The sequence below is a fragment of the Oncorhynchus tshawytscha genome, unplaced genomic scaffold (genome assembly GCF_018296145.1).
Source record: "Oncorhynchus tshawytscha isolate Ot180627B unplaced genomic scaffold, Otsh_v2.0 Un_contig_9948_pilon_pilon, whole genome shotgun sequence".
Lineage (NCBI taxonomy): Eukaryota > Metazoa > Chordata > Actinopteri > Salmoniformes > Salmonidae > Oncorhynchus > Oncorhynchus tshawytscha.
This window is the reverse complement of record NW_024609183.1, coordinates 39,421-46,922: the sequence shown is the minus strand read 5'-3', so window position 1 is coordinate 46,922 and position 7,502 is coordinate 39,421.

Genomic DNA, 7,502 nt, shown 5'->3' with positions numbered 1-7,502 from the left:
CCTATTGGCCCAGTAAGACCAGCAGGCTAGTGTTCCTATTGACCCAGTAAGACCAGCAGGCTAGTGTTCCTATTGGCCCAGTAAGACCAGCAGGCTAGTGTTCCTATTGGCCCAGTAAGACCAGCAGGCTAGTGTTCCTATTGGCCCAGTAAGACCAGCAGGCTAGTGTTCCTATTGGCCCAGTAAGACCAGCAGGCTAGTGTTCCTATTGGCCCAGCAGGCTAGTGTTCCTATTGGCCCAGCAGGCTAGTGTTCCTATTGGCCCAGCAGGCTAGTGTTCCTATTGGCCCAGCAGGCTAGTGTTCCTATTGACCCAGCAGGCTAGTGTTCCTATTGGACCAGCAGGCTAGTGTTCCTATTGACCCAGCAGGCTAGTGTTCCTATTGGACCAGCAGGCTAGTGTTCCTATTGGCCCAGCAGGCTAGTGTTCCTATTGGCCCAGCAGGCTAGTGTTCCTATTGGCCCAGCAGGCTAGTGTTCCTATTGGCCCAGCAGGCTAGTGTTCCTATTGACCCAGTAAGACCAGCAGGCTAGTGTTCCTATTGGCCCAGCAGGCTAGTGTTCCTATTGACCCAGTAAGACCAGCAGGCTAGTGTTCCTATTGGCCCAGTAAGACCAGCAGGCTAGTGTTCCTATTGACCCAGTAAGACCAGCAGGCTAGTGTTCCTATTGGCCCAGCAGGCTAGTGTTCCTATTGGCCCAGCAGGCTAGTGTTCCTATTGGCCCAGCAGGCTAGTGTTCCTATTGGCCCAGCAGGCTAGTGTTCCTATTGGACCAGCAGGCTAGTGTTCCTATTGACCCAGCAGGCTAGTGTTCCTATTGGACCAGCAGGCTAGTGTTCCTATTGACCCAGCAGGCTAGTGTTCCTATTGGACCAGCAGGCTAGTGTTCCTATTGACCCAGCAGGCTAGTGTTCCTATTGGACCAGCAGGCTAGTGTTCCTATTGGCCCAGCAGGCTAGTGTTCCTATTGGCCCAGCAGGCTAGTGTTCCTATTGACCCAGCAGGCTAGTGTTCCTATTGGCCCAGCAGGCTAGTGTTCCTATTGACCCAGTAAGACCAGCAGGCTAGTGTTCCTATTGACCCAGTAAGACCAGCAGGCTAGTGTTCCTATTGACCCAGTAAGACCAGCAGGCTAGTGTTCCTATTGGCCCAGCAGGCTAGTGTTCCTATTGACCCAGTAAGACCAGCAGGCTAGTGTTCCTATTGGCCCAGCAGGCTAGTGTTCCTATTGGCCCAGCAGGCTAGTGTTCCTATTGGCCCAGCAGGCTAGTGTTCCTATTGGCCCAGCAGGCTAGTGTTCCTATTGACCCAGCAGGCTAGTGTTCCTATTGACCCAGCAGGCTAGTGTTCCTATTGGCCCAGCAGGCTAGTGTTCCTATTGACCCAGTAAGACCAGCAGGCTAGTGTTCCTATTGGCCCAGTAAGACCAGCAGGCTAGTGTTCCTATTGGCCCAGTAAGACCAGCAGGCTAGTGTTCCTATTGGCCCAGCAGGCTAGTGTTCCTATTGTCCCAGCAAGCTAGTGTTCCTATTGGCCCAGCAGGCTAGTGTTCCTATTGGCCCAGCAGGCTAGTGTTCCTATTGGCCCAGCAGGCTAGTGTTCCTATTGGCCCAGCAGGCTAGTGTTCCTATTGGACCAGCAGGCTAGTGTTCCTATTGGCCCAGCAGGCTAGTGTTCCTATTGACCCAGCAGGCTAGTGTTCCTATTGGCCCAGCAGGCTAGTGTTCCTATTGACCCAGCAGGCTAGTGTTCCTATTGGCCCAGCAGGCTAGTGTTCCTATTGGCCCAGCAGGCTAGTGTTCCTATTGACCCAGCAGGCTAGTGTTCCTATTGGACCCAGCAGGCTAGTGTTCCTATTGACCCAGCAGGCTAGTGTTCCTATTGGACCCAGGCTAGTGTTCCTATTGGACCAGCAGGCTAGTGTTCCTATTGGCCCAGCAGGCTAGTGTTCCTATTGGCCCAGCAGGCTAGTGTTCCTATTGGCCCAGCAGGCTAGTGTTCCTATTGGACCAGCAGGCTAGTGTTCCTATTGACCCAGCAGGCTAGTTTTCCTACCCAGCAGGCTAGTGTTCCTATTGGACCAGCAGGCTAGTGTTCCTATTGGCCCAGCAGGCTAGTGTTCCTATTGGCCCAGCAGGCTAGTGTTCCTATTGGCCCAGCAGGCTAGTGTTCCTATTGGCCCAGCAGGCTAGTGTTCCTATTGACCCAGTAATACCAGCAGGCTAGTGTTCCTATTGACCCAGTAAGACCAGCAGGCTAGTGTTCCTCTTGACCCAGCCAGCAGGCTAGTGTTCCTATTGGCCCAGCAGGCTAGTGTTCCTCTTGTCCCAGCAAGCTAGTGTTCCTATTGGCCCAGCAAGCTAGTGTTCCTATTGGCCCAGCAGGCTAGTGTTCCTATTGACCCAGCAGGCTAGTGTTCCTATTGACCCAGCAGGCTAGTGTTCCTATTGGCCCAGCAGGCTAGTGTTCCTATTGACCCAGTAAGACCAGCAGGCTAGTGTTCCTATTGACCCAGTAAGACCAGCAGGCTAGTGTTCCTATTTACCCAGTAAGACCAGCAGGCTAGTGTTCCTATTGGCCCAGCAGGCTAGTGTTCCTATTGTCCCAGCAAGCTAGTGTTCCTATAGGCCCAGCAGGCTAGTGTTCCTATTGGCCCAGCAGGCTAGTGTTCCTATTGGCCCAGCAGGCTAGTGTTCCTATTGGCCCAGCAGGCTAGTGTTCCTATTGACCCAGCAGGCTAGTGTTCCTATTGGCCCAGCAGGCTAGTGTTCCTATTGGCCCAGCAGGCTAGTGTTCCTATTGGCCCAGCAGGCTAGTGTTCCTATTGGCCCAGCAGGCTAGTGTTCCTATTGACCCAGCAGGCTAGTGTTCTTAATGTTATGGAACTTGTATTGTCAATTTGTATTTAAATAGCACTTTAAACGTGTACATGACACTGCAACAACATTTCCCCGTGGGGACAATAAAGTCAGTAAAGAGTTGGGACGTTCCAAGGATCCCGGACAGCAAGGACCTGTTGTTCCACTCGTATCTGCCTCCTCATTGGTCCCTCCTGATCTCGCCTCTTCCCGACAGTCTTCTATCTTTGAGGACATGTATTTCAATTGTTAGAGCATCTGGACCACCTCCTTATTGGAGGAGAAGGTCCTAGGTCCCTCCCCTCTGGCCTTCTTCTCCAATGTACTGTGAGGAGAGAGGATATGAGAAAGAGCCTTTGCACTCTGCATCCTGATCCTTACAGGAAACCACTGTGAGCTGACCACCGGCCCTACAGGCTGCTACAGTCACCCTGCACCAGCATGCAGCTCTGTTGTCTGTCTACTTTCATTTACAGCGGAGATCAAACCCATCAACAACCAAGACTCTACTGATAACAGACTAGATCAAACCCATTAACAACCAAGACTTCTCTACTGATAACAGACTAGATCAAACCCATCAACAACCAAGACTTCTCTACTGATAACAGACTAGATCAAACCCATCAACAACCAAGACTTCACTCTACTGATAACAGACTAGATCAAACCCATCAACAACCAAGACTTCACCCTACTGATAACAGACTAGATCAAACCCATCAACAACCAAGACTTCACTCTACTGATAAGACTAGATCAAACCCATCAACAACCAAGACTTCACCCTACTGATAACAGACTAGATCAAACCCATCAACAACCAAGACTTCACTCTACTGATAACAGACTAGATCAAACCCATCAACAACCAAGACTTCACCCTACTGATAACAGACTAGATCAAACCCATCAACAACCAAGACTTCACTCTACTGATAACAGACTAGATCAAACCCATTAACAACCAAGACTTCACCCTACTGATAACAGACTAGATCAAACCCATCAACAACCAAGACTCTACTGATAACAGACTAGATCAAACCCATCAACAACCAAGACTTCACTCTACTGATAACAGACTAGATCAAACCCATCAACAACCAAGACTTCACCCTACTGATAACAGACTAGATCAAACCCATCAACAACCAAGACTTCACCCTACTGATAACAGACTAGATCAAACCCATCAACAACCAAGACTTCCCCTACTGATAACAGACTAGATCAAACCCATCAACAACCAAGACTTCACCCTACTGATAACAGACTAGATCAAACCCATCAACAACCAAGACTTCACCCTACTGATAACAGACTAGATCAAACCCATCAACAACCAAGACTCTACTGATAACAGACTAGATCAAACCCATCAACAGCCAAGACTCTACTGATAACAGACTAGATCAAACCCATCAACAACCAAGACTTCACCCTACTGATAACAGACTAGAACAAACCCATCAACAACCAAGACTTCACCCTACTGATAACAGACTAGATCAAACCCATTAACAACCAAGACTCTACTGATAACAGACTAGATCAAACCCATCAACAACCAAGACTCTACTGATAAGACTAGATCAAACCCATCAACAACCAAGACTTCAGATAACAGACTAGATCCCATCTACTGATAACAGACTAGATCAAACCCATCAACAACCAAGACTTCACTCTACTGATAACAGACTAGATCAAACCCATTAACAACCAAGACTTCACCCTACTGATAACAGACTAGATCAAACCCATCAACAACCAAGACTTCACTCTACTGATAACAGACTAGATCAAACCCATTAACAACCAAGACTTCACCCTACTGATAACAGACTAGATCAAACCCATCAACAACCAAGACTCTACTGATAACAGACTAGATCAAACCCATCAACAACCAAGACTCTACTGATAACAGACTAGATCAAACCCATTAACAACCAAGACTCTACTGATAACAGACTAGATCAAACCCATCAACAACCAAGACTCTACTGATAACAGACTAGATCAAACCCATCAACAACCAAGACTCTACTGATAACAGACTAGATCAAACCCATTAACAACCAAGACTCTACTGATAACAGACTAGATCAAACCCATCAACAACCAAGACTTCTACTGATAACAGACTAGATCAAACCCATCAACAACCAAGACTTCACCTAGATCAAACCCATCAACAACTGACTATCAAACCCACAACCAAGACTTCACCCTACTGATAACAGACTAGATCAAACCCATCAACAACCAAGACTTCACCCTACTGATAACAGACTAGATCAAACCCATTAACAACCAAGACTCTACTGATAACAGACTAGATCAAACCCATCAACAACCAAGACTCTACTGATAACAGACTAGATCAAACCCATTAACAACCAAGACTCTACTGATAACAGACTAGATCAAACCCATTAACAACCAAGACTCTACTGATTCTGTCTCTCAGGTGATAAGACACAAGAACAACATGTTAAACATTTATTTATATTGATCGACTAGAAATAAAATCCAGGCGAAATGAATGAATTTGTAAAGCTGACAGAGCAGTAGGCAGCGTCACGTCTCTATTCTAAATGGAGATTTATGCTGTTAAGAATTCATTCAAATGTTTTACATACCTGGAACATGAAGATATGTTCCATTTCCAACACCTCCCATTTCCAACACCTCCCATTTCCAACACCTCCCATTTCCAACACCTCCCATTTCCAACACCTCCCATTTCCAACACCTCCCATTACACCTCCCATTTCCAACACCTCCCATTTCCAACACCTCCCATTTCCAACACCTCACAGTACATCTCCCATTTCCAACACCTCCCATTTCCAACACCTCCCATTTCCAACACCTCCCATTTCCAACACCTCCCATTTCCAACACCTCCCATTTCCAACACCTCCCATTTCAACACCCATTTCCAACACCTCCCATTTCCAACACCTCCCATTTCCAACACCTCCCATTTCAACACCTCCCATTTCCAACACCTCCCATTTCCAACACCTCCCATTTCCAACACCTCCCAGTACACCTCCCATTTCCAACACCTCCCAGTACATCTCCCATTTCCAACACCTCCCAGTACACTCCCATTTCCAACACCTCCCAGTACATCTCCCATTTCCAACACCTCCCAGTACATCTCCCATTTCCAACACCTCCCAGTACATCTCCCATTTCCAACACCTCCCATTTCCAACACCTCCCATTTCCAACACCTCCCAGTACATCTCCCATTTGAAAAGGTACCTCCCATCTGAAAACACCCCTCCCATCTGAAAACGCACCTCCCATCTGAAAACCCACCTCCCATCTGAAAACACACCTCCCATCTGAAAACACACCTCCCATCTGAAAACACACCTCCCATCTGAAAACACACCTCCCATCTGAAAACACCCCACCTCCCATCTGAAAACACACCTCCCATTTGAAAACACACCTCCCATTTGAAAACACACCTCCCATTTGAAAACACACCTCCCATTTGAAAACACACCTCCCATCTGAAAACACACCTCCCATCTGAAAACACACCTCCCATCTGAAAACACACCTCCCATCTGAAAACACACCTCCCATCTGAAAACACACCTCCCATCTGAAAACACACCTCCCATCTGAAAACACACCTCCCATTTGAAAACACACCTCCCATTTGAAAACACACCTCCCATTTGAAAACACACCTCCCATTTGAAAACACACCTCCCATCCCATCTGAAAACACACCTCCCATCTGAAAACACACCTCCCATCTGAAAACACACCTCCCATCTGAAAACACACCTCCCATCTGAAAACACACCTCCCATCTGAAAACACACCTCCCATTTGAAAACACACCTCCCATTTGAAAACACACCTCCCATCTGAAAACACCCTCCCATCTGAAAACACACCTCCCATCTGAAAACACACCTCCCATCTGAAAACACACCTCCCATCTGAAAACACACCTCCCATCTGAAAACACACCTCCCATCTGAAAACACACCTCCCATCTGAAAACACACCTCCCATCTGAAAACACACCTCCCATCTGAAAACACACCTCCCATCTGAAAACACACCTCCCATCTGAAAACACACCTCCCATCTGAAAACACACCTCCCATCTGAAAACAAACACACCTCCCATCTGAAAACACACCTCCCATCACACCTCCCATCTGAAAACACACCTCCCATCTGAAAACATCACCTCCCATTTGAAAACACACCTCCCATCTGAAAACACACCTCCCATCTGAAAACACACCTCCCATCTGAAAACACACCCTCCCATCTGAAAACACACCTCCCATCTGAAAACACACCTCCCATCTGAAAACACACCTCCCATCTGAAAACACACCTCCCATCTGAAAACACACCTCCCATCTGAAAACACACCTCCCATCTGAAAACACACCTCCCATCTGAAAACACACCTCCCATCTGAAAACACACCTCCCATCTGAAAACACACCTCCCATCTGAAAACACACCCCATCTGAAAACATCTGAAAAACACACCTCCCATCTGAAAACACACCTCCCATCTGAAAACACACCTCCCATCTGAAAACACACCTCCCATCTGAAAACACACCTCCCATCTGAAAAC